General features: G+C 39.2%; 2 pseudogenes; both read right to left on the minus strand.

Annotated features, from left to right (window-relative positions):
- Positions 1-17,640, minus strand: part of LOC124077221 (large ribosomal subunit protein eL13-like) — a 28,076-nt pseudogene extending 10,436 nt beyond the window's left edge.
- A 3,631-nt stretch (positions 17,641-21,271) lies between these two features.
- Positions 21,272-22,735, minus strand: LOC124077222 (sorting nexin-21-like; annotated as a pseudogene).
- Between the last annotated feature and the right edge of the window lie 3,837 nt (positions 22,736-26,572).

A 26,572-nucleotide genomic window follows, 5' to 3' on the forward strand; every position in this document is an offset into this window, starting at 1 on the left:
GAATGATCTACAACCTACAAAATATAACATAGAATCTGATATTTTTAAAAATGTGAACAATTATCTGGGGTGCCCCCTCAAATTCTCTGTTCTTAGTCAAAATGAAAGTGTTTTATGTGGAGCTGTTCTCTCAAAGGGAACTCCAGAGGCTATCTGAACACAGGATTCTGAGTTAGAGTTCTGTTTTCTTTATAAGCAGTTATCATTTTCTTTACTTCCTAATGGGAGGCACAAGTGGAGGAAGGAGGTAGCTCTCTGTTTCATCATTTTTCCCTGTGAATCTACCATTTCTTTAATAATTTCAGGGAATTTTGGAGGAAGAAGAGGGTAAATTGCTCATCCAGTGCTCATAGATTGATTGTCACTCTAAAGAACAGTGTTCACCTTGGCTAATAGCAACTAAGCTCCTTGCTGATGTTGTAACTGAGTCAGGCTTTTCTTGTCTCAGTAGCATGCTTGATGTTTGCCTGGAGAGTTCCATGTTCCAAGTTAAATCAACTCAGTGTAGGAAGGCTACTTGTGAGAGCTGGTGCCCACATAACAAGTAAATGGGAAGCTGTTCTTGACACAGGCAAACATGTTGGGGAAATGACCTCAGATCAGGGATCAGTGTTTTGGTTGGCATTTGAGTTTGGAGTTTGGAAGAAGAATCTTTGACAAACTATAAAGCTTATGAACAGTGATTTGATGTAAGTACTGTATATACCTGGCAGGTGTACACAGGCATTGTGTAATGATGAGTGGTCTTAAATTGTTGCTTTATACTGTGTTTCCTTTCTTGTTCATGAAAAAAAATTAGTTTTCAACAATAAAACAGCCAGTTTGCAATAGGAGGTAAAAATATTTTCCTTAGATTCCTGAAAATGAGTATTTTCAATGTACTAAAATAACTGAAGCATAAAACAGTAGACATTTTAAGTATTTTGAATTAGAAACTAAGTAATTATTATATTATTAGACCAGTTGTTTAAAAACCACATTCACATTTCCTCCAAAGCTATAAGCCACAACTTATTTTATTTTATTATTATTTTTTTAAATACACAACAGCAGTGGAATGCATTATAATTCTTTATTTTGAGAGAGAGAGACTTTTTTAATATTTATTTTTTAGTTTTCCGCAGACACAACATCTTTATTTGTACGTGGTGCTGAGGATCGAACCCAAGGCCACACGCATGCCAGGCGAGCACGCTACTGCTTGAGCCACATCCCCAGCCCTACAATTCTTATTACACATATAGAGCACAATTTTTCATATCTCTGTATATAAAGTATGTTCACTCCAATTTATGCCTTTATACGTGTACTTTGTTTTGCATTACAATTCTTAATACACATATATATCAATTTTTCATATCTCTGTTTGTATACAAAGTATGTTGACACCCAATTCAAGTCTTCATACATGTACTTTGTATAATGATGTCCATCACATTCCACCATCCTTGCTAATCCCCTGCCCCCTCCCTTTCCCTCCCACCCCTCTTCACTATCTAGAATTAATCTAATCCTCCCATGCTCTCCTTCCCTACCCCACCATGAGTCAATCTCCTTATATCAGAGAAAACATTCAGCATTTATTTTTTGGGGATTGGCTAACTTCACTTAGCATTATCTTCTCCAACACCATCCATTTACCTGCAAATGCCATGATTTTGTTCTTTCTTAATGCTGAGTAAAGTTCCATTGTGTATATATGCTGTTGAGAGCTACAGACAAGTCAAGATGGCGCCTGGCACTTTTGCCAAGAGGAGTGGTTTGAGAAGTAATGCCAGCGAGCCATTAAGATGATAGAGATTCCTTAATGACTGACTGCTGTGTCTAGCTTATGTTAATTAAGTTAAGCTGTGTATTCAGTTATGTATATATACCCTTGCTATCCTACAATAAAGCGGCTCCCTCTCCTGCTGTATCAATCTTCACAAGTTCCTTGTCACTCGTCCCCGGTTAGTTTGCTGCAGCCAGATTGCGGCAATATGCCACATTTTTTTTTAATCCATTCATCCACTGAAGGTTGGCTCCACAGTTTAGCTATTGTGAATTGTGCTGCTGTAAACATTGATGTGAAAGCCACAACTTTTAAAGAAGTATAATATATCTTATCTGAGCTATGACTTTTAAAAATTTTTTATTTGGTCATACTTCAGAATGAAGTACACAGAAGGACTGTTAGTTATATCTAACTCTTGAAGAGAAACCTGGAAAAAGTTTGGGATTTGACTAACAAATATAATATTTTTATATTTCTTTTGGGAGAATACTATGAATGTCGGATATTTAAATTTATGAAACTTTTTTTTTAGGATGTGGCTTTCAGAAACTGTGTGGTTTGTGGTTCCATCACCTGACTTATTGGTTATCTTCTCTGAAGAAGGAATTTGTAATTCCTGGGGCTGGTGGACCTTGTTTGGGATCTTCTATCATGATTTCACATCCCTGTGTGGTCCCTGAAACTCTGGCTGAGGTTGATGGTCCTCACATGCTCCTTTGTAACTCTCATTTCTTGGGGTGTTCAAGACCTAAGAGAATTTCTGTAACATGTAAGCAAGCAGTAGATCCACTGGTTGGAGTCCTGCAGGGAGACCTGCTTCCTGATGTTAAATTAGGTGCTGCCTGCAGGACTCAAGACTTTTAAGGAACTCATTTGTTTTGTTAGCATCAATAAATCCTTGGGTGGCCTAAGAGCTTGGTAAAGTTAAACTGAATACAGCATTTCTAGGAGTGGTGAACTGATGGGCAAGGTAGTAAAACCATCACTGATGTCAACAGGAGAATTCAAGATAAGGAAGAATTCAAGATAAAAGGGAGACTTGTAGCTCCTAGTTTATTGGTTGGTCTAGGCAGAAAACAAAATGAAACAAAAACTGAGAACTTCTGGGACCACTTATATTGACAGTGATATGCAAATCAAGTTTAGCTGTGGCCCTTCCAGGAACTCGAAAGCCCAGTGTGCTACCCCATAGTCAGTAAATGGCTCTCAGGCTGGATTCTGAGTTCAGGTCCAGTTGCCAGTGGGATCCTTCTTGGGGATTCTGCTGTGCAGCTGTGCACCTGTGCACCTCTGTGTCTGTGTGTCCTGAAGAGGTGATGGGTGCCGCAGGCCGGCTGGCTGCAAAATAACCGGGGGGGTGACGAACAACTTGTGAACGTTGATACAGCAGGAGTTGGAGCCGTTTATTGCAGGACAGGAGCAGTATTTATACATTCCACACGGATACATCAGTCAACCAATAAGGAATCTCCACACTTAATGGCTTGTTTTTGTTACTTCTCAAACCACTCCCTCTGGCATTTTGCCAGGCACCATCCAGACTTGTTTACGAACTCTATCATTCCCCTGGCAAAATGCCAGGTGTTATTTTGACTTGTTTACAGACTCTAACATTTCCCCCTTTTGTTTAATTTAAATAACGACCATAGTGGTTTTTACAGAAACACCATAAATAACCTGCCACAAACAGAAAGGGAGGATACAAAATGCCACAATACCAAGCCAATTGATGGCTCCATGCAAGAAGCCCTTGGAAAAATTATACCAGCAATGACACCGTTAGCAAAGATACCGAGTTACAATTTGTTGTAGATTACAGTTTGTTGTCTCAGTCCAGATAAAGCAGTGTCTCAATAGATTAACTCACAGTCCAGGTAAATCACAGTCCAGGTAAGTTCTGCAGGCAGCTAGCTTAAATCACAGTCCAGGTAAGTTCTGCAGGTAGCTAGCCTAAGCTGTAGTAGCAGAAACAGCAACAGCTCCGAAGTCTCCTCCGTTTTTCAGCCGAAGTCTCCTCCGGTTTTCAGCAACACTGGAAATTCTTCCACTTTCGTTTTCACCGGCACTGGGACAAAGGCAGGAACTCCGGATGGCTAAAGAAAATCCTGTAGTATTCCACTAAGAAAACAACCTTCTGAACAATTTAGTACATTATCTCAAGGATTTTTTGCATTTGAAATAAGCATTAATAGCACTCATTACTCATTAGCTTCCAGGTGTGGGAGAACCATTGTAGTTTAGTTATTGGCATTGAAAATGACCAAACATCAGGGACACCAGTAGCCTCTTCTGCTGGCTGTAGTGCCTGGGCAGCCCCAGATGGCCCTGGGGAGTGTCCCGGACTCAAACTGCTACTGGGCACAGGGAGTAAGAGCCTGCGAGACTGTGCCTCCAGGTCAGGTCTAGATTTGGGCTTGCGGCAGTGGAAGAGCCAGCTGTCGCCACTTGGAAAATTCTTGCTGCCCCATGACCAGCTCGCACAATTGGTAGCCGTCTTGCCGCTTCACGCACCTTCCGGTAACGAAAAGTATTTAGTAATAGCCTTTTGCTGCAACTTTTTTCCTGATAATCCTTCTTCTTCTGAACTTTCTTTTTCTTTCTGATTAGAGTTCCTGGGCTTTTATCAACACATGCCCTAACTATTCTTGGTTCCACTGGGGTGCCTTCTTCCCTTAGTAATTTACTTTTTACCCCTTCCATATTTTCATCACAAAGACAATACAGTACACTGAGACAAAACAAGACACAAACATACTGTATCAATCTTCTCCATTTTCTCGAAATGGTCATTTTTCCTCTCGCCCTATCTGCCTAGGGACGAGCAGATTGCTCCTGTCCTATCTATGGACGGGCAGCTTTTTTTCGTCACTTACCCCCGAGTGTCCCGGGGCTCCCCGTACGGGCCACCATCTGCCGCAGGCCGGCTGGCTGCAAAATAACCGGGGGGGTGACGAACAACTTGTGAACGTTGATACAGCAGGAGTAGGAGCCGTTTATTGCAGGACAGGAGCAGTATTTATACATTCCACACAGATACATCAGTCAACCAATAAGGAATCTCCACACTTAATGGCTTGTTTTTGTTACTTCTCAAACCACTCCCTCTGGCATTTTGCCAGGCACCATCCAGACTTGTTTACGAACTCTATCATTCCCCTGGCAAAATGCCAGGTGTTATTTTGACTTGTTTACAGACTCTAACAGATGGGTAGAAAGCTCTGTGGAGTAAATTGCTGCAGTCCACAGGGATAAGAAAGGCAAAGGTGATTGGAGCAGAATCCACTTATATGGAATGTAGTTGTTTCTTACTTGCTACCATGCAAAAGGGACATTCTCTATTCTGGGTTTCTGAGTCTATGAGCAATAAAGATCCACCATCTGCCCCCAACCCGTTGAAATGTGGCCTTCACTTGCCTGAGGTGCCTTCTCTGTATCCTGGCACATTAGTGTACAAGAGTCCAACACAGTGCTCCTCCTGATTCTGGTGAACACAGCACTACCCCAGGGAATGCCTGGTGGGCTACAGGTTATAGAACAAGAGATAAAGCAATTATGAGAATACAATTAGCAAAAACAAATCAATAATTAGATTCAGTTCAAAGAAAATCTTTTAAATCAAATATCTTGTGGAAGAAAATATTTTGATAGCTATTGACTATTGTTGTCTCAGAGTTGGCTGGCTTAAGAAAAATAGTATGTATCTGTAGACCTTCCTTCAGATGTTTGGAGAGTATCAGAGTTGAGCATTTGTTGTATGGCTTTATATTTGCTAAACTCTCTATGTTCTAAAACTTGAGTATAAGAAAATTGCTGCACTTAATGTAGTACTAAATTAAAATAAAAACAAATAGTGGTGTAATGTCATAAATCTAGGGAGGTACTCTGTGTCTGGGATTTTACGCATCTTTGCAGTGTTGTTTTGGTTCAAGGATGTTCTGATAAGAACAGCTTGTGAACTTTGATAGTTCAGAACATGTTTTTTATGCTGTAAGATGTACAGTGATGACTAAGAAGCCCAAAATTTGGGGATAGAAGGTGACACATTGACTAGAGTTTAAGGTTTATTTAATAAATTTTAAGAGAATAAACCATGAATTACTATTTCCTTTCTTAAAATATAAAGGAAAATATGGGAAATAAAATGTCAGCTATAGAAGACAATACAGTCAACAGATTTCAGAGTCAAACACCATTTGGATAAAGTGAAATGATCTTTATTGAACTGTAGTATAAGGCTTGATTTTTCTGTATCATAAGGATAAACTTCTAATCACAGTAATTTATTATTCTTTGTCATGGTGAATTGCAGATTTGTAAATCTGAAAACCCAATCTTTGAGAGATTGATGTCACTATTGATAATTGATTTCATTGATTTTTCTAAGTTCCTGGATTTTTCTTGTGACCATCACCATGAGTGAAGCAGGAAGAAGTGGGAAAGCACAGCTGTCAGCATGCATCTCAACATGAAAAACACATACACATGCACACACACACACACACACACACACCACTAACCAGAATCCCATTCTCTAGGAAAGAATTAAACAGGCTCCCCCTGCCTCAGAGATACTATAGGAGCCTTCATGGGCATCCTCCTCCACCATGTTCTCAGATGGAGGATGACTGGATGTGACACTATGGATTATCTGGCTTGAACTGTATGGATATGACTAGCCAAAGAGGTACCCTTCCTCCCACTGCTTCCCCTAAGATCTGCTCCCTTTGAAGTTTTCCTCTGTGATCCCATTTACAAGTTTCAGTGATCTGGAGTTGTAAGATGGTAACTACTTCATCTTAATCTTTTCAAGACTAAATGGGTATATAGAGAGTAGCAAGAAATATAGATGTTAAGAGTAGGGATACGGCTAATGTCTTAGTCCTTCTGTTACTGTGACAGAATACCCAATACCAGGTAAGTGATACAGAATGAAGTCTATTAACTCACAGTTCTGGGCCTAAAAGTCCAAGATTGGGTGGCCACATCTGGCCAGGGCCTTGTGCTGTATCATAACATAGCAGAAAAGTAGAAGGGCAAGTGTATTCCTGGAGAAAAGACCAAATATGAGGTCAGCTTTGCTTCTTAATAATCTCCTCTGGAGAAAACCCACTTCTGAGGGGAAGACGGTCCCCAATCTTAACAACTTAAGCTTCTTCAATGCCCTGCTCCCAACACAGTGGCAATCAGATTTCAACATGGATTTTCCAGAGGTTGACTCACTTGAAGTGCAGCACCAAGTACCTTTCAGTTACAAACTGTACTCTAACCACAGTAGCAAGCATTTTCCCAGTTATAAGAGATAGGAAACCCGACCAGAGGGACTTAAGCAAACAAGAGAAATCTTTGAATCAAATTATTTTTACAAATCACAACACTTTATTTCAAAGTTGGGTCCAAGTGATGAAATTTTGCCATCAGGGTCAACCTCTTTTCAGCTCTGTCTTTACTACTTTGATTGGACCTCAGGCAAAATACTGTTTGGCATCTCCAAGATCAAGGTCAAACTGCCTAACCACACTGACTGAGAAAATGCTTTATTTTAGACTTTGGCCCTTATTGCCATTTGAAACACAAAGGACTAATTTGTTTATTCCCTCATATCAGGTCCCAAGAAATCAGACTTAATGTTTGTTTTGTTTGTCCCCAAAGAATATCTGGGAGATAGTGAGTTTTCAATAGGTATTTGCAAAGTAAATTCCCCAAATACCATTTTCATTTTTTCACTCATGTTGCAAGACTGGTATTACCTAATAATCTGGACAGACCTAACAATCTTTTTCTCATATATGAGATGTTCAGTATTTTTTTTAGTATTTTTTTAGTTGTAGATAGACACTATATCTTTATTTTATTTATTTGTTTTTTTATGTGGTGCTGAATATTGAACCCAGTGCTTCACACATGCTTTTACCACTAAGCTATAACCCCAGCCAGGCCTAACAATCTTGATAGGAGGTTATGTCCTTCCAACTGACTAGTGGTAGAACCAGGAACTGATTGTGACCTGATCCTTGACCAGGTGCTTCATCTATATCACCTTGACAATAAATCACAGTGCACCAACTCATTAGATAATTTAATATGTTATGAAAAGCATTTAGTTTTCAGATTATCTGCTTCATGTGAAAAATGTTTGGTTATGTGTCTGCTTCTCAGATTCTAAACTTTCTGAAACAGAACCACATGTCTTTGTCTCAGTGGTGGCCCACTAATGGTACTCAGTAAGTAATTACCCAATACCTGAAGAAACTAATATAGTCGTGCACCCCATAATGACATTCCCATCAATGACAGCTGCATATATGAAAATAGTCCCATAGATTATGATGGAACTAAAAAGTTCTTATGATCTTTGCATTTTTATCATGCCTTTTTTATGTTGAAATATACAGATACAATTGTGCTTCAACTGCCTACAGTATTCAGTACAATAACATGCTGTACAGCTTTGTGTCCAAGGCTCAGTTGCCTATACTCTATGGCCCATGAGTGTGGTAGCCTATTATATCATCTAGGTTTGTGTAAATACACGTTTAATGTTGTTGACACAATGATAAAAAATCACCTAAGGATTCACCTCCTAGAATGTATGCCCATCATAAAGCAACATATGATTATATATTTAAATATGCTATTTGAAAATGTGTGGGAAATGCAGAATTCCCATGTGAATTTCATAAATATTTTGTAGTTGAAATATTTTGTAGTTGAACTTTCAACTGTTGACCCATTGGTCAGATGGCTAATTTTGAGTGATCCATTTCCTTTTTAGTAGTGAAATGCATGGCATAATTTCTAGTCCAAAGCATTCGTAAGAATCATGGCACATGTTACTAATGGTGAAGGAGCACCTGAAGTGGAGCTGAGAAAGAACAGTGTCAAGAAAACCACCCCAACACCAAAGAGCAGAAAGAGAAGGACTTAGGATAATATTAGGCAAAAATATTGTAACCAGGGACCTGAGACTCCAAATTGCATCTAAGCCAGGCTAGATTCTACTCAGTGTGGCAAGGGTGTCTGAGAGCAGTGTGTAACCATAGTTATCCAGAAGCTTGGTTTGCAGTATCTAGTTGGTACTCAAAGCAGCATCTAATACAAGATGTACAAAGCCTGAGAAAAACCAAGGTGGGGCTGGGGACCAGAAAGGAAAATGCAGGGCAGGGGATGTGCAGGTGAATGAGGGTTATTACATTTCAGCATGGTCATTGTATCCATTTCACTCCTTGATACCCAGAAGGCTAAATTTACTTGGGCTATGATTTCCTCTGGGATTGGAAACTACAGACTTTCCATTAACCAGTCAGAGCAAAAGGAAGTTCCCATTATGCTTGTAGACTCCACACTGCTGGTCTGTGCTGGGGGATTATGAGTCTGTTCCTGGCTGGTCATTTTCAACAAAACAATTACTGACACCATAACATGCTGATGATATTGCTTAGAGAGTATTTCTATTTTGAAATGAAGATGCTTTCTAATTTAATTTTCAGAATTCCATAGATGGGGTATAATGGAGGCTATAGAGATGATTCCAGCAGCAATTTCATGATGTGCTAACATGATGAATCACACTTTCTGATAGGAGTGGTGTGGGTGTAAGCAGATGCCTGGTTCCACAGGTTCACACCATCCGTGTAATCTCAGGTAACTTACTTTTCCTCTCTGTGTCTGTTTCCTCATCTCTGAAAATATAGGTAATACCTACCTAATAGAATTAGTATAAAGGATAGATAGATAGATAGATAGATAGATAATCTTGTGCCTGAAACCTAGAAGTAAGTTCTCAATGAATTTTAGCTAATTTAGCTCCAAGAAACATAGTCTTAGTCCATGACCTTGTGTAGAACAATAAACAATATCTTAGGGCAAAGTATGGCATCAGGTATTTACATTATCAGAAATATTTTCACTAGTAATGTGCTATTATGACAATATTACAAAACAGGGATGTTAAAAAGAAGTCTGTACAAAGTCAAAGTCTTACTATGGCATATTGCTCTATTTTGGTTTTCTAGAATATCATATCTCTGTAAATAATAAAATCCCTCAGATTTTAGCTGTTCGAATCAACTTGTCATAAGCAGCTTAAATCTTCTTTCAACTTCACATATTTTCTATGAGCTGAAAGGAACTCTCCAGGACATTGTCCAGGTGTCTGTGTCAGGATAATAAACCCTGGGTACATGTGCTGCTTGTCATCTGAATGTTTTTTTTTTTCAAGTCTTGTACAACATATGATGTCTGGCCACCAACATGGATCCTGCAACATTCCTGATAGGTTAGTGAGTGTTAGCCTCTAGGTGAGTGTATCTCTGTTACAGGGATGCCATCTTCACTTGAATGTGCATGGAACATTGGTGTGGGTCCCTAGAGAGAACAACACTGACTGACGCTGAAGGATGAGGTAGAGTTCCAGCTCCTGAATTTACTCTGGTTTTCTTCAATCACCTTGTCACAGGCTTGTTCAATCTCTCCATATCTCTGGTACTTACACTATTGTCTTCATTGTTTCCCTGTCTCCAACTCATCTTTTAATCCATTTGCCATCCTGTTACTACAGTAATCTTGCTAAAGGTTACTTACCTGATGACCTTACTTTCCTGGGCAGGACTCATATGTTCATTCACATCACATGAAACATGCTCACATTCCTTGAAAGGCCTCTTCTCTTTACCACTGCTCCCAGCCTGGCCTCAACCACAACCACCCAGCCACGCTGGCATCCCTTCACAAGACTGTACCCACCCCACCCCCCAGTGGACTCTTGGAACATCTTGCTTTCCTATGGTTTGGTGTGTGTTCCTTCTGTGGGAACTCTGTTTCCTCCTCTCTGGTTCTGAGCTGCTGTTCCACCTTTGTAGGTTTTCCAGCATGCCCTCCTCTTATAGCTCAGGCACCTCTGACAAGCCTGGTTTCTTCTTTTTTTTTATTGATTGTTCAAAACATTACAAAGTTCTTGACATATCATATTTCATACATTAGATTCAAGTGGGTTATGAGCTCCCATGTTTACCCCAAATACAGATTGCAGAATCACATCGGTTACACATCCACATTTTTACATGATGCCATATTAGTGACTGTTGTATTCTGCTACCTTTCCTATCCTCTACTATCCCCCCTCCCCTGCCCTCCCCTCCCATCTTCTCTTTCTACCCCATCTACTGTACTTCATTTCTCTCCTTGTTTTTTTCCCATTGCCCTCACAACCTCTTATATGTAATTTTGTACAATATGGGTCTCCTTCCATTTCCATGCAATTTCCCTTTGCTCTCCCTTTCCCTCCCACCTCATGTCTCTGTTTAATGTTATTCTTTTCCTCCTGCTCTTCCTCCCTGCTCTGTTCTTAGTCGCTCTCATTATATCAGAGAGGACATTTGGCATTTGTTTTTTAGGGATTGGCTAGCTTCACTTAGCATAATCTGCTCTAATGCCATCCATTTCCCTGCAAATTCCATGATTTTGTCATTTTTTTAGTGCTGCGTAATAATCCATTGTGTATAAGTGCCACATTTTTTTTATCCATTCATCTATTGAAGGGCATCTGGGTTGCTTCCACAGTCTAGCTATTGTGAATTGTGCTGCTATGAACATCGATGTGGCAGTATCCCTGTAGTACGCTCTTTTAAGGTCTTCAGGGAATAGTCCGAGAAGGGCAATAGCTGGGTCAAATGGTGGTTCCATTCCCAGCTTTCCCAGGAATCTCCATACTGCTTTCCAAATGGCCGCACCAATTTGCAGTCCCACCAGCAATGTACAAAAGTACACTTTTCTCCACATCCTCGCCAGCACTTGTTGTTGTTTGACTTCAAAATGGCTGCTAATCTTACAGGAATGAGATGGTATCTTAGGGTGGTTTTGATTTGCATTTCTCTGACTGCTAGAGATGGTGAGCATTTTTTCATGTACTTGTTGATTGATTGTATGTCCTCCTCTGAGAAGTGTCTGTTCAGGTCTTTGGCCCATTTGTTGATTGGGCTATTTGTTTTCTTATTGTTTAATTTTTTCAGTTCTTTGTATACTCTGGATATTATGGCTCTATCTGAAGTGTGAGGAGTAAAAATTTGTTCCCAGGATGTAGGCTCCCTGTTTACCTCTCTTATTGTTTCTCTTGCTGAGAAAAAAACTTTTTAGTTTGAGTAAGTCCAATTTGTTGATTCTAGTTATTAACTCTTGTGCTATGGGCGTCCTATTAAGGAATTTAGAGCCTGACCCAACAATATGTAGATCGGAGTCAACTTTTTCTTCTGTCAGGCGCAGAGTCGCTGATTTGATATCAAGCTCTTTGATCCATTTTGAGTTAACTTTTGTGCATGGCGAGAGAAAGGGATACAGTTTCATTTTGTTGCATATGGATTTCCAGTTTTCCCAGCACCATTTGTTGAAGATACTATTTTTCCTTCATTGCATGCTTTTAGCCCCTTTATCAAATATAAGAAAGTTGTAATTTTGTGGATTGGTCTCTGTGTCCTCTATTCTGTACCATTGGTCCACCCGCCTGTTTTGGTACCAGTACCATGCTGTTTTTGTTACTATTGCTCTGTAGCATAGTTCAAAATCTGGTATCACTATACCGCCTGACTCACACTTCCTGCTTAGAATTGCTTTTGCTATTCTGGGTCTTTTGTTTTTCCATATGAATTTTATAATTGCTTTGTCTATTTCTACTAGAAATGCCCTTGGGATTTGGATTGGCATTGAATTAAACCTATAGAGAACTTTGGGTAATATCGCCATTTTGATGATGTTAGTTCTGCCTATCCATGAACAGGGTATATTTTTCCATCTTCTAAGGACTTCTTACATTTCTCTCTTTAGGGTTTTGTAGATTTCATTGTATGAATCTTTCACCTCTTTTGTTAGGTTGATTCCCAAGTATTTTATTTTTTTTTGAGGATATTGTGAATGGGGTGGATGTCCTCATTTCCATTTCAGAAGATTTGTCGCTGATATACAGGAATGCCTTTGATTTATGTGTGTTGATTTTATATCCTGCCACTTTGCTGAATTCATTTATTAACTCTAGTAGTTTCTTTGTAGACCCTTTTGGGTCTGTTAGATATAGTATCATATCATCCACAAATAGTGATAATTTAAGTTCTTCTTTTCCTATTTTTATGCCTTTAATTTCTTTTGTCTGTCTAATTGCTCTAGCTAGTATTTCAAGAACTAAATTGAATAGAAGTGGTGAGAGAGGGCGTCCCTGTTTTGTTCCAGATTTTAGAGGGAATGCCTTCAGTTTTTTCTCCATTCAGAATAATGCTAGTCTGAGGCTTAGCATATATAGCTTTTACGATGTTGAGGTTAAATCCTGTTATCCCTAGTTTTTCTAGTGTTTTGAACATAAAGGGATGTTGTACTTTGTCGAATGCTTTTTCTGCATCTATCGAGAAGATCATGTGGTTCTTATCCTTAAGTCTATTGATGTGGTGAATAACATTTATTGATTTAGGTATATTGAACCAGCCTTGCATCCCAGGGATGAATCCTACTTGATCATGGTGTACAATTTTTTTGATATGCTTTTGTATTTGATTCGCCAGGATTTTATTGAGGATTTTTGCATTTATGTTCATTAGAGATATTGGTCTGTAGTTTTCTTTCTTTGAAGTGTCTTAGTCTGGTTTCGGGATCAGGGTGATATTGGACTCATAGAATGAATTTGGAAGATCTCCTTCTTTTTGTATTTCTTGAAATAACTTGAAAAGTATTGGTATTAATTCTTCTTTGAAGGTTTTGTAAAACTCCACTGTATATCCATCCGGTCCAGGGCTTTTCTTGGTTGGTAGTCTTTTGATGGCTTCTTCTATTTCCTCTTTTGTTATTGGTCTGTTTAAATTGTGTGTATCTTCCTGACTCAATCTGGACAAATAATATGACTTAAGAAATTTATCGATATCTTCACTATCTTCTATTTTATTGGAATATAAGGTTTCAGAATAATTTCTAATTATCTTCTGTATTTCTGTAGTGTCCGTTGTGATATTGCCTTTTTCTTCCCGTATGTTGGTAATTTGAGTTCTCTCTCTTCTTCTCTTCGTTAGCATGGCTAAGGGTCTGTCGATCTTATTTATTTTTTCAAAGAACCAACTTTTATTTTTATCAATTTTTTCAATGTTTTTTGTTGTTGTTGTTTCAATTTCGTTGATTTCTGCTCTGATTTTAATTATTTCTTGCCTTCTACTACATTTGCTGTTGTTTTGCTCTTCCTTTTGTAGGGTTTTGAGATGAAGGGTGAGTTCATTTATTTGTTGGCTTTTCCTTTTATTGAGGAATGAACTCCAGGCAATGAATTTCCCTCTTAAAACTGCTTTCATTGTGTCCCATAGATTCCGATATGTTGTGTCTGTATTTTCATTTATCTCTAAGAATTTTTTTATTTCCTCCTTTATGTCTTCTGTAACCCATTGATCATTCAGTAACATATTGTTCATTTTCCAGGTGATGCAGGATTTTTCCTTCCTTCTTTTATCATTGATTTCCAGTTTCATTTCATTATGATCAGATAAGATGCATGGTATTATCTCCACACCTTTATATTTACTGAGAGTTGCCCTATGGCATAATATATGGTCTGTCTTTGAGAAGGATCCATGTGCTGCTGAGAAGAACGTGTATCCACTGGATGATGATGGTTGATATATTCTATATATGTCAGTTAAGTCTAGGTTATTGATTGCATTATTGAGGTCTATAGTTTCTTTATTCAGCTTTTGTCTGGTGGATCTGTCCAATGGAGAGAGCAGTGTGTTGAAGTCACCGATAATTATTGTGTTGTGGTCTATTTGACTCTTGAACTTGAGGAGAGTTTGTTTTATGAACGTTGCAGCACCATTGTTTGGTGCATACATATTGATAATTGTTATGTCTTGTTGGTGGATGGTTCCTTTTAACAGTATATAGTGTCCTTCTTTATCCCTTTTGATTAACTTAGGTTTGAAGTTGATTTTATTCGATATGAGTATGGCCACTCCTGCTTGCTTCTGAGGACCATGTGAGTGGTATGATTTTTCCCAACCTTTCACTTTCAACCTGTGTATGTCTTTTCCTATCATATGAGTCTCCTGAAGGCAGCATATTGTTGGATTTGTTTTTTTAATCCAGGTTACTAGCCTTTGTCTCTTGTATGGTGAATTTAAGCCATTAACGTTTAAGGTTACTATTGATATACTGTTTGTACTTCCAGTCATGCTTATTTATTTATTTATTTTAATATGGCTCGTTTTTCCTTTTTGGTTATTTTTTTCTTCCCTTTACTGAGTTACCTCCCAATGTTAGTTTTGGATGCTGTTTTTCAATTCTTCTTCTTGTAGTGTTTTGCTCAAAATGCCTTGCAGTGCTGGTTTTCTGGGTGTGAATTCTTTTAACTTTTGTTTATCATGAAATATTTTAATTTCATTGTCAAATCTGAAGCTTAATTTTGCTGGATACAGTATTCTTGGTTGGAATCCATTATTTTCCAGCGTTTAAAATATGCTGTTCCAGGATCTTCTTGTTTTCAAAGTCTGTGATGAAAAATCAGCCATTAACCTAATTGGTTTACCCCTGAATGTAATCTGCCTCCTTTCTCTCGTAGCTTTTAATATTCTCTCCTTGTTCTGTATGTTGGATACCTTCATAATTATGTGTCTTGGAGTTGGTCTATTAAGGTTTTGTATGTTTGGGGTCCTGTAGGCTTCCAGGATTTGGCAATCCATTCCATCTTTCATATCTGGGAAGTTTTCTAGGATTATTTCATTCAATAGATTGTTCATTTCTTTGATTTGAATCTCTATACCTTCTTCTATCTCGATGACTCTCAAGTTTGTTTTTTTTATAACATCCCATATCTCTTGAATAGATTGCTGGTGATTTCTTAGCATCCTTTCTATGTTGACTATATTCTTTTCAAGTTGATACACTTTGTCTTCATTATCTGATGTTCTGACTTCTATTTGATCTAGTGTATTTGTAATATTCTCGTTTGAGTTTTTAATTTGGTTTATGGTTTCCTGCATTTCTAGGATTACTGTTTGATTTTTTTTTAAGAATCTCTATCTCCTGGTAGAGCTCGTTCTTTGCCATTTGAATTTGCCTATTTAATTTGTTTTCAAAGTATACTTTCATTGTTTGGACTTGCTGTCTAATGTCTTCTCTAAGATTCCGTTCCATCTGAGTTAGGTATGCCTTGAGTTCTTTCTCTGTCCATTTTTCTGATGCCTCTAGGTTCTCCTGTGAATTTAAGTTGTCCTGAATTGTTTGTAATCCTTTTTTCCCTTGTTTTTTCATGGTGCTCACGTTACTTTCCAACTCTGTTTGACTGCTGTGTTTCTGTTTTCTTCTTTAAATTTGTTTTGGTTTTTATAGTTCCAATATCTCTCCTTTGTGTTGGGAGACAATGTTTAGAGATGTTGGATTTAATTGTGATTTAAGGTAAATTCATTAGTTTCATTAAAGTCCTACAGAATTTGATGGCATGTATAGAATTGAGGTTTGAACTTAGGATTTTATGTTGAGGTCGGGCGTTTTGATGGTATTGAGGTTAGTATATGTTAGCTTCTTTGGGGGATGTTCAAATGCAGGCGGATATTAACAAGAGAATAGACAGGAGCACTTGGGGGTAGTTAAGGGCTTAGGCAGACTATGGACCAATTCATAGTATTCATTTATTTGCATTTAGTAAGTTGTACATAATCTGGGTGGTCATGCTTAAGAGGAAAGATGGGGAAAAGGTAAGGAAGCAAACCAAGAAAGAGAGAGGGAGAGAGGAAAGAAAGAGAAAAGAATAGAAAAGAAAAGGAAAGATAATAAAAAATAATAATAAAATGCAGTAAAATAAAAATTACATTAAAAAATCATAGTATAATTATAGAAAAGAAAAAAATTAAAATTAAAAAATTAAAAAAAAAGAAAAGAAAAAAGGGACACTGTTAGGCTTCTATTTTCTTCGCTTCTAGTAGGTGGTGCTGTGCCTTCTGGGCCAAGATTTTGCCCTCCGGCTGCAGGAAACAATCCGTGTGAGGCTGCTCCCTCCTCCCCCCCGCCCGTGTCTCTCAAAACCTGTTAGCTTAGGTTTATTCCTGGTTTCTAGTCCCCTGGCTTCTCCTGTCAGCCAGGCCTTTCCCAGTGTGATACCTCTCGGCAGTTCAAACTACACTCTGGGCCTGCAGTTTCCTGGAAGTGGAGCACGGATACTGGGAACCGGCCCCTATTGTTTTGATTCCCTCCACTAGCCCCTCCTCTGAGAGCTGGCGAGACAGGTTTCGTTTTCGCCGCTGGTGGGAGGGGGGAGTTGGAGGTCAGGTGCCTTTACCCTTCCCCCATGCCTCTATTCACACTCACTCTGTTAATCACACCCCTGGAAAGCCAGGGAGAGATTTTATGTGATTTCCCCGCTGTATGGGGGATGGTCTAGATGTCACAGACCTGTTCTATCACTGAATGAGCTGCGATCTGTCGAAAACTGGCAATGGTGATGTCAGCTCTCCAAGATGGTGGCCGCTGGCTTCCTCGGTGGGCTGACCGGTGTGGAGGACAGAACTGGACCGCTTCCTTCCCCCGTCTCAACCCAGAATTCAGCCCGGAGTACAGTGAAGGCACAGCCGGCAGGAGCCCACAGAATCTGCAGCGCCGTTTCTAGGGACGCCATTTCCCAGCGCGCCGCAGTCTCTAGCAGCGGGGCGGGCTGCTGAATGAACAGCTTGAATCTCCGGGTGGACAGATCACTCACGGTTGAGCCCCAGTAACCGATCCTCAGGCAATGGAAATCCTTCCTCTAGGTTTCGGTGCACCCCAATTTTGCTGGAAATTCCTAACAAGATAGCTTTTGGCCGTTCTAACTCGTCATTCACCTGCTCAGTGACGCAGTACATGGGGGTGATGCACTCCATTCGCCGCCATCTTCACAATCTTCTGCTCAAGCCTGGTTTCTGCCACCATCCACATTCATGGTTATGTCTCCCCAGCACCTGGGGCCATGCCTTACATACAGTGTAAACTCCTTCATAATTCCTGAGCACCTGCACACACAGATGCACACAGGTATGGATGAAAATTCAGACAGTCTTTCCCTTTCTACTTACTCTGTGGTACAATTAATTGACCTGTGGCATTACAATTTGGTAAATTAAGTTTCCATTAAAAACATTAACAAATTAAGTGACTCTCAATATTACCATTGCAATTTATTTATTTTTTTCATGAGTTTGGACAAAAACTGAAAAAGTCAGGGCTGGGATTGTGGCTTAGTTAGTGGTGGAGTGCTTGCATAGCACATGTGAGGCACTAGGTTTGATTCTCAGCACCACATAAAAGTAAATAAATAAAATAAAGGTATTGTGTCCATCTGCAACTAAAAATTTAAAAAAAAACAACTGAAAAGTCACAAATTATTTGGATGTTTTTCAAATATTTACTCCCAGGCACTTGTCATTTCATTTTTAGCAGTGCCTTTGAAATAATAAAAAATACATCTTGTTGGAGTAAACTGGTTCTTCCAAATCTCTCTCAATAAATTTATCCTTTGGGCTTATTTTGGCAAGGTAAATAGATAAGTTGACATGCTTACATAGGAGGAGGAAAGAAGAAAAATAAGTGTATTATCATCTACTATTGAGCAACAATATTAGTATATCCAATTAATAATATAATGGTATAAAATTAATAACAAAAATATTAGGTCTTTGTCTTCTTAAACAAGAGTGAAAATAATTAGGTTTATCCAAATAATAATTCCCACCTGCATATTGACTTATTAGAATATAGCAAATGTTCTGTAATTTTTTAAAACTTGTTGACTGAGTAAATTAACATGTGGAATATGCAGAAGGCAGAAAATATAATGGTGACAGGAAGAAAAAACTATAGCTTCAAAAATACAACTAAGAAAGTGAGTACAAAAGATAGGCGTGATCCAATTCTCCCACCTCAGCTTCCTGAGCTCCTTGGATTACAAGCATATGTACACCTATCTAAAGGAAGTGATTGTTTCATGGAAATTTTTTAGGCAGACACTCAAGTTTTCTATTACTATTTAAATAATTTCAGGTAAACATTGCATTAAATAGAGGAGCTATAATGAGAGTCTGATGTCTGGAGGGGTACTACATACCAAGAGCAGAAGCATTCTAGGGAAAATCAGAGACAGAGAATCCTGTGGCCAGTTGGTGAAATACCCTGAATCCTCCCACTCTGCCTGTTGGCTAGATGGTAGAAGAGTCAGAAAACTAAGGTTGTTTTGACAACAACCTAGTGTATTAAACTAGAAATAATTTCCCATAAATTAATTACTTTAAAAATTTCAGTATCATATGAATCCAAATTCTGAAAATAAAGTAAAATTCTTCCTTTTTTCTTTATGTAATTTTTATGCATTTCTTGAATACATCAAAGAAATTACTGTCCATTTTGGTTGAAAAAGAAATGATATTTTATGATAGGTTCATTTATAAATATTCTTGCTAGGAACGGATTGATTGCACTTGCTCTGAGCAGGTGACATAAAACCATATCATAGCCCCAAATCCAGTTTTTCCTTCCATGAAGAAACTGTGACCACAAGACACAGCCCTGAGGAAAATCATAGGCTTCATTAGAAACAAGAGCCTTCTCAGATGGAGCTCCTCAGACAGGAGTCTGTTCTCCAGGAACATGCCCACATTTAGCAGGGAACTGTTCCTGGTTTTCTCAAAGTGGAAGGAAGAAGGCAGGGAGACAGGGAGGAAGCAACAGACAGAAGTACATCTATATCACAAAACAATGCAAGAAAATTTATATGGGCAGTTTTAGAACGTTCTAGTTGATTATTTGAAACACCAAATACCTATATCTTGGCAATGACATTTTTCTTTCCTATTTTATTATAAAGTAGGGAGTCTCTAGCTTAATAGGGAGAGACTCTCTAGCTTTGGAATGTTTTGTATGTTGCTTTAATTCTCCTCAATCAAAATGCTCAAATTACCAAACGTTCACACTAAGATAATAAAAATGAAAACAAATTCTCATGCAGCCTTTGTCTTGTCCTGAAAATTCAAGTTGTTATAAATTTATGGACCAAATATGATAGTACAGTTGTTAAATTCTTGTATTTAAAGTCATATGGTCACTTAGAAAAATGTCCCTCTACATAAATGACCACCTAAACTCTTTCAGGTCTTTTCTACATTTTAAAAACTTTGTGTAGCAATTTTCCAATATTTCTAGAATAACATAAGAGAGAAGGAATTAAATAATTTTCCCTCTATTTTCACTGGAGAAAACTGAGGTATTGCAGGGTAAAATTTTTGTCTAAAGTTTATTCAAAATAGATTATTTATTCACACAATAAATATGTTGCTCTATGAGGTAGCATTTGGAAGCAACATTTATAGAATAAAACTATGATTTTTAAAATTAATATTTGTTACGGTTTAGATCTGAGGTGGCTCCCAAAAATGCATGTGTGAGGCAATGCAAGGATGTTTACAGGTGAAATGATTACAGTATGAGGATTGTAATCTAATAAGTGGATTAATCCACTGATATGGATTAATTGGGTGGTAACTGCAGGCAGCAGTTAGGGTGTGGCTGAAGGAAGTAAGTTACTGGGGCCATGACTATGGGGTTTATATTTTATCCCTGGGAAGAGAAATATGCTTTATCTCCCCTTCCTACCTGCTGTCAAGTCTTGAGCTGCTTTCCTGTGCCATGCCTTCCACCACCATGATGCTTGCCTCACCTTGGGCCCAGAGCTATGGAATTGGCTAATCATGGACTGAACCTCTAAAACTATGAGCCAAAATAAATATTTACTTCTCTAAGTAGTTGTTGTCAGATACTTTGGTCACAGTGACAAAAAAAATAAACTAAAACAATATTATTTTTAATTGAGAAATAATAATTGTATACATTTACAGGGTACAATATTTATAATGTGGAATGATTAAATCAACATGATTACAATCATATAATTAACAGTTAATTTAGCATTTACTAGATACACACACACATATATATGTTATACATATATATATATATACATACACACACACACACACACAAATATACATATGCACCTTTGAAATATGTTTGGGTTTCTATTGTATCATAATTAACAGAATTCTTTTTTTTTTCTTTCCTGGAGTGGCTGGTCTTTAATTTCCTTGGGCCAGAACTACAGCCCTTCCTCTGGCTCTCAACTGCAAGACTTCAGTCAGGCTGACTTGCTGGCTTAGAGGCCCATGGAAAAGGACACATTCATCCTGACCTGGACCATGGCCCCTGGCTGTGAATAAGCTAGAGGGGCTGTGTCAGACTTCCTCCTTGTACCATTCCCTGGGTACCAATCCCCAGCCAAAGCTTGTCCTCAGCCCAAGTCAACAACAAAATTTCTTCTGTCCACTGCAAATTCTCTGTGGAACTTCTGGGGGCTCTCAGTAACCCTACAGCCTTCTAGCTGCTTTCCATGTCCTCCTCTTCAGTCCCCTGCTCCCCAAATCCTGGGGCAGCCCTTCTCCCCACAGTGGCTTTAAGGCTAGGTGAGGGTTAGCCCAGTACCTCCTTGATGAGCAGCAATTCTTTGAGACTGGGGGGTGGCATAGGGGCCTGGAGCAGGCACTCTGAGTGGTGTTTGTCCAGACCTAGGCACCAGGGGAGTCGGACATGGGCCTCTAGGAAGGGTGCCAGGAAAGAAGGGGGGCTCTTTTCTCCCAACAGCTGCAGGGCCTTCTCACAGCAGGCCCAGGCCTCCACAGGGTCCTCCAGCTTCTGGTGGCACATAGCCAGCCCGGCTAAGGTCAGCAGAGGACAATCTGGGCCCAAGTGGGGCATCCAGCTGGGTCTGCAGCTGTCAGGCATTGGCCCAGAGTGCCAGGGCCTCACAATAGAAGCTGGTACAGGTGAGGCTCTGTGCCTGCTGCAGCTCTGGCAGCACGAAGAAGTCCTGCAGGTCTGGGGCATAGCGTTGCTCAGGCATGGCTTGTAGGTGGCTCAAAAAACTGTCCAAAGGCTCTGCTAAGGCAGGCAATCGTCTCTACGGTAAAATTTTGGCACAGGCGCTCACGGGGTAAGGAGATGGCAGCTATTGGGCCCCAGAACTGCAGCTGCAGGTTTTGGTGGGGCTGCTCAAAGTCTGAGTAGCAGCGAGAGATCTGGGCTGGCTGAAGATCTGGTGGCCCTGGACACATCATGGCGACGGTGTAGAGTGGGAGGGAGAGTCCTTGACAACACTGGTGCTGGTCACCTCAAAGAGCAGCTGCCGGGGTACCAGAGTGTTTGGGGATTTCTTCCAGAAATCCTGTAGCTCCCGGGCCAGGAATTGACTGCCTCGCTGCCCATCAGGTGGGGGACTCTGTTCTGTCTTCTCGCGCGATGTCTGTCCCTGGGAGTCCAGGCGGGCCTCCTTGTGGTGCTCAGCGCTGGTGAAGCTGAGGGTGCCGCTGAGACAGGAGGAAGGTTCTCCGCAGCGGCATCCTCCAGCTCAGAGGTCTCTGGGAACTGCTCAGCCTCACAAGTTTGTGAACAAAAACTTTTTTCAATTTCATGCTTGATTGCCTTTTAACACTTTGAATATGGAATTTGAGAATTTTATGGAATCCAGTAACTTTTGCATTTAGACTAACAGATTGTGCCCTTTGAAACTGGTATATCAAATTTATGCAATCAGGATAATTCTCCAGCTGGTGAGCTACAGACAGTTAAAATCTTTAAAACTGAGTATTAAGGGCAAAATCATTACTAATAAGAGTCAACAGCCAATTGTCCCAGTTGTGACTCCCAAGCACTCCCTTGATTGGGATTTGGGGTTTTGCATTGTGTCTTCTCACTGCCCCACTCTGTCCAGTACTAGTGCCAACCTCAACCACAGAGCACACTGTAGACACCAAGACTAACCTTATGCAATGTCATATGTCGCAGGGAGCTGCTCCCCTGCCTAGTCCAAGAGTCCATCACTGCAGAGATGTGGGGGTTGACGACCCAAATCTGTGCATTTCCTTCTTTGGAGTTCATGGTCTGACTTCCTTGAATACTTTAGTACAAAAATACCCTCTACTGTACCCTAAGTGCTCTGATTTGGTGGGGCTCAGAGTAAGCTTCAGTTAGGAAGTCAAAATTTCAGTCGAGGAGGTGAGGAATTGTTGGTTTTTAAAATGTCCCAGGTGACATATTCATTTCTAAGTTTGAGAACTATTGCTTTACCTTCAGGGTTCCCAGGTTCCTGCTGGGGTCCTGGGGTTGGCTAACCAGGTTCAGTCTCACTACCCTTCAGCCCTTTAGCCAGAAGGTCTCTTGAATTCTGACTCCTATATAGGCAAACATTTCAGCATGTAGAAAAGACTTTCCTGGCTGTGTGCATCAGAGAAACCATTGTGGTGCCTGTTTCTTTGAATTTTACTGCATGGAATTGTACAATTTTGACAAATCTACAGACATTATTTTCTTCTAACACAGATTTGTCCTCAACTTCTAATTTGTGGATTCCTTCTGAGACATTTCTGAATGTGGTGGCTTGTTGAATTTTACTAGCATGCTTATTTAAGCAGGGATAGGAGTGTTTTCAGAAATGAGTTCTATAAGGGGGAGCTTCTCCTGGTAGTCGGAGAGAAACCCTTTTCTCAGTCTGCTTTTCTGCCTCCTCTTATCACTTATCCTCACACACCCACCTGGAAAATTAAAGACCCCTTTGTCTCTTCTTACAATGAATTCAGTTCTTTAAATGCTTTGAATTCAATATATGTCACAGTTGACATAACTTAGATACGGAAATTTTAAAATTTATACAAAATAATCTCCAACTGAAGTCCTGGTCAGTTTAATCCAGGAAGAATTTATTAAATACCTAATGTGTGCCAATAAATATGATAAAGCCAAGAAATAAAGTTACATACTGGTTCTTTACAAAAATATGCTGATCCTGTAAAATGTACCTGGCAATTCATTTAAGGGATATTGGTTATAATTTTAGAACCATACTGCTCATTTGGAATCTTCCTTCTGGCAGCCTAACCCATGAACCTTGCCTGAATGTTGGCTGGCTGGATTCATCTACTTGCCCGCATAACAAAGATGGCAAAAAAAAGATGGAAAAAAGAAAAATGGGTTTTATGCAGTTTGATCAAACTGGGGAGAATCCACAAACAGTGGAGCCTAGCTTCTTCCTCTTAGTGGTAGTAGTTACACGTAATAACACTTTTCCTGAATACAAGTTTTCAGTGGCCAGGTGAGAATAAGAATTGGGATGATTAAAATTTGCCTTTCAAGCAGGCTGAAAACCCTTTCTTCATAAGGCGCTGAACAGGACAGTCAGTGCGAAGACAGCAACAATTCTTCCTCCAGAATTTTGATTTTCTAGAGGTTCTGTGGACTCACATGATTTTGCATTATTTTAAAACCAGGAAGCAATATACTTGATTCTTTCTGTTGCCAGGACAAATAGGCTCTTAGCATCTAACTGGAAAAACAAACCAAAAAAAAATTTCAGTTGGTTAAAATTTTGAGTTCTTCCCCAGTACACTCTTTTAAATCATAGCCTTTTTCCTTTGCTTGTTCTTATTTTTTTTCCTTTTTTTATTGTGCATGGTACTGGAAATGGAACTCAGGGCCTTCAACATGCTAGGCAAGTGCCCTGTCACTGAGCTACATCCACAGTGCTTTTTTTTTTAATATTTATTTTTTAGTTGTGGTTGGACACAATACCTTTATTTGTTTATTTTTATGTGGTGCTAAGGATCAAACCCAGAGCCTTGCATGTGCTAGGTGAGCACTGAGCCACAACCCCAGCCCCAATGCTTTAACTTTTATTTCTAACTGAATTCACAGAATTTGGAATAAAATCTTAAATAAATCTTTAAAAACAGGTTTTGTGTTTGTCTCAGGTTTTCTGGAAGTTCAAACCCACATACTTCCCAGGAAGTTTTTTTTAAAAAATAAACAAACAAGTATGTATTCTGCTCAATGTTTTCAGTCATTTGGACTTCAGATACTATATTTTTTTTTCTCAAAAATATGTAAGGCAGTTCACAAATGCTGTGATCTTAAAAAGGAAACACTACTGTGTGAATCTACTCCACTGAAGGGAACTTGAGACATCATTAATTATAAAATCAACTATTGTTTTAAGTTCATAACAAATGCAATTTAATAAGAGTTTCAATTGATGGGCACTAATTTGCTATCTTGCAACACTTAAATGGAAACTGCTCTTGTAGTGTTACCACATTATTTATAATTAAAAGTGAATTCTTAAGCATTGAGAAATAATTTTACAGGCAACATTAGAATCCAGATAAATGCATGACATATCTGAGTTAAGGCAATGGCCAGAAGCTGGATGTATAAAGTAATTCTTGAATACAATGTTAAAATCAGAAAGGAGCTCTAGATGTGAAAACAAAAGTGCTTTCATTTGAACTTGGCTTATGGCTGGCATAAGTCCCCTACGTGTATGAAATAAATATACTAGCCTAGAACCCAAGAGTAATGTGCCCCTTTGGACCTTGTTATGGCAAAATATAACCATTGTATATCACTCCAATCCATGGTGAATTGAAACATACAAGATCTCAGAAATCACCCTTGCTCTTCTCCTCCATTGTATATTGGACTGGGGTTTGAGAGTCATGGAATTAAACAGTTGAATCTGGCAAAGTGGTTTAAGCTTTAGTCATGCTAAATGGTGCAAAGCCTACCCACATAGGATGGCTGCATACAGGGACAATGTGGGATTCTTGCACAGCATGTACTTTTAGAGGCAAGTAAGGGCACAGGTGGACGGGGATGCAGTGGGGCTGGATTCTGCATAACATAGATTCTGTGTGCCAAGCTTATGAATTTGGAATGTGCTGTAATAGGGATTCCCACATCCTCTCTATTGTATATGTTAGAACATTGGAAATATGCCAGTGCTTTAGTTCCCTTGGTTCAGAACTGGAGTCCAAAGTAGTGAGGACACTGGGAATCTGCTTGATTATGGATGGAAAGCCAGTTAAGTGGGGTGAGCACAACCTTGGGAAGTGTGATCTTTGGTGTTCACAAGTTCTCAGAGAGCTCCATATACCACCAGCCATCAGGAATGACAGATATTGGAATTACAGACTAATCCCAAAACTCTTTCCTACTAATACAGAAATGATCCTTAAGTATGCAAAATTCCTCCTGAATCCAGATATTCTTCCTGATCCACACACTCAGAGAGCCACTCTATGAGTGAGCCTTGAGAATAGGCACCTGATGGCATTCAAACTGTCATTGTGAAAGGAGCAAGAAAAGTCAAAGTTCTTGGAGGTGGGGAGGAGTTTATATACATTCTCTTTTTCAATCCAGAGAATAGGTTCCATTTTGATGTGTTGAGGAATGAAATACATGCATATTCTGAAAAATTTTTAAATCTAGTTCAGAAAATAATGCATGCAGAAAAGATACTATTTATATGCAATTTTGTATGCACAGAATTTCAAAGTACTGATGAAAGTAAGAACAAATGTATTACTGAGGGACTGTAGTCAACCAAAGAAGTCTGTCCAGAATTGTTTTTCATTTGAGGGGATAGGCAGATTAAGTAATTCTAAAAGGGGTCAAGGGCCTGGAAAACTCTCTTACTGTCTTACTTAGATTGGGAGGATCAAGCCAATTATATTTTCCTCAGCTGCAGGAAGTTCCAAATTTCTAAGATTTCACCTGGGAAAAATAAATACATGTAGGTAGGTAGGCAGGCAGGTCGATAGATAGGTAGGTAAAAACTTTTTTAAAAAATCAGAAGCTGAATATTGTAAAACTGTTTTATGTCAGGATAAGCAACAGGATGAAAATGGCCTTACAATATATGCAAATACTGAGACAAGGTTTAAG

This window comes from Marmota monax, unplaced genomic scaffold (genome assembly GCF_021218885.2).
Source record: "Marmota monax isolate L192 unplaced genomic scaffold, Marmota_monax_Labrador192_F-V1.1 WCK01_AAM20220418_F8-fsc00293, whole genome shotgun sequence".
NCBI classification, from domain to species: domain Eukaryota; kingdom Metazoa; phylum Chordata; class Mammalia; order Rodentia; family Sciuridae; genus Marmota; species Marmota monax.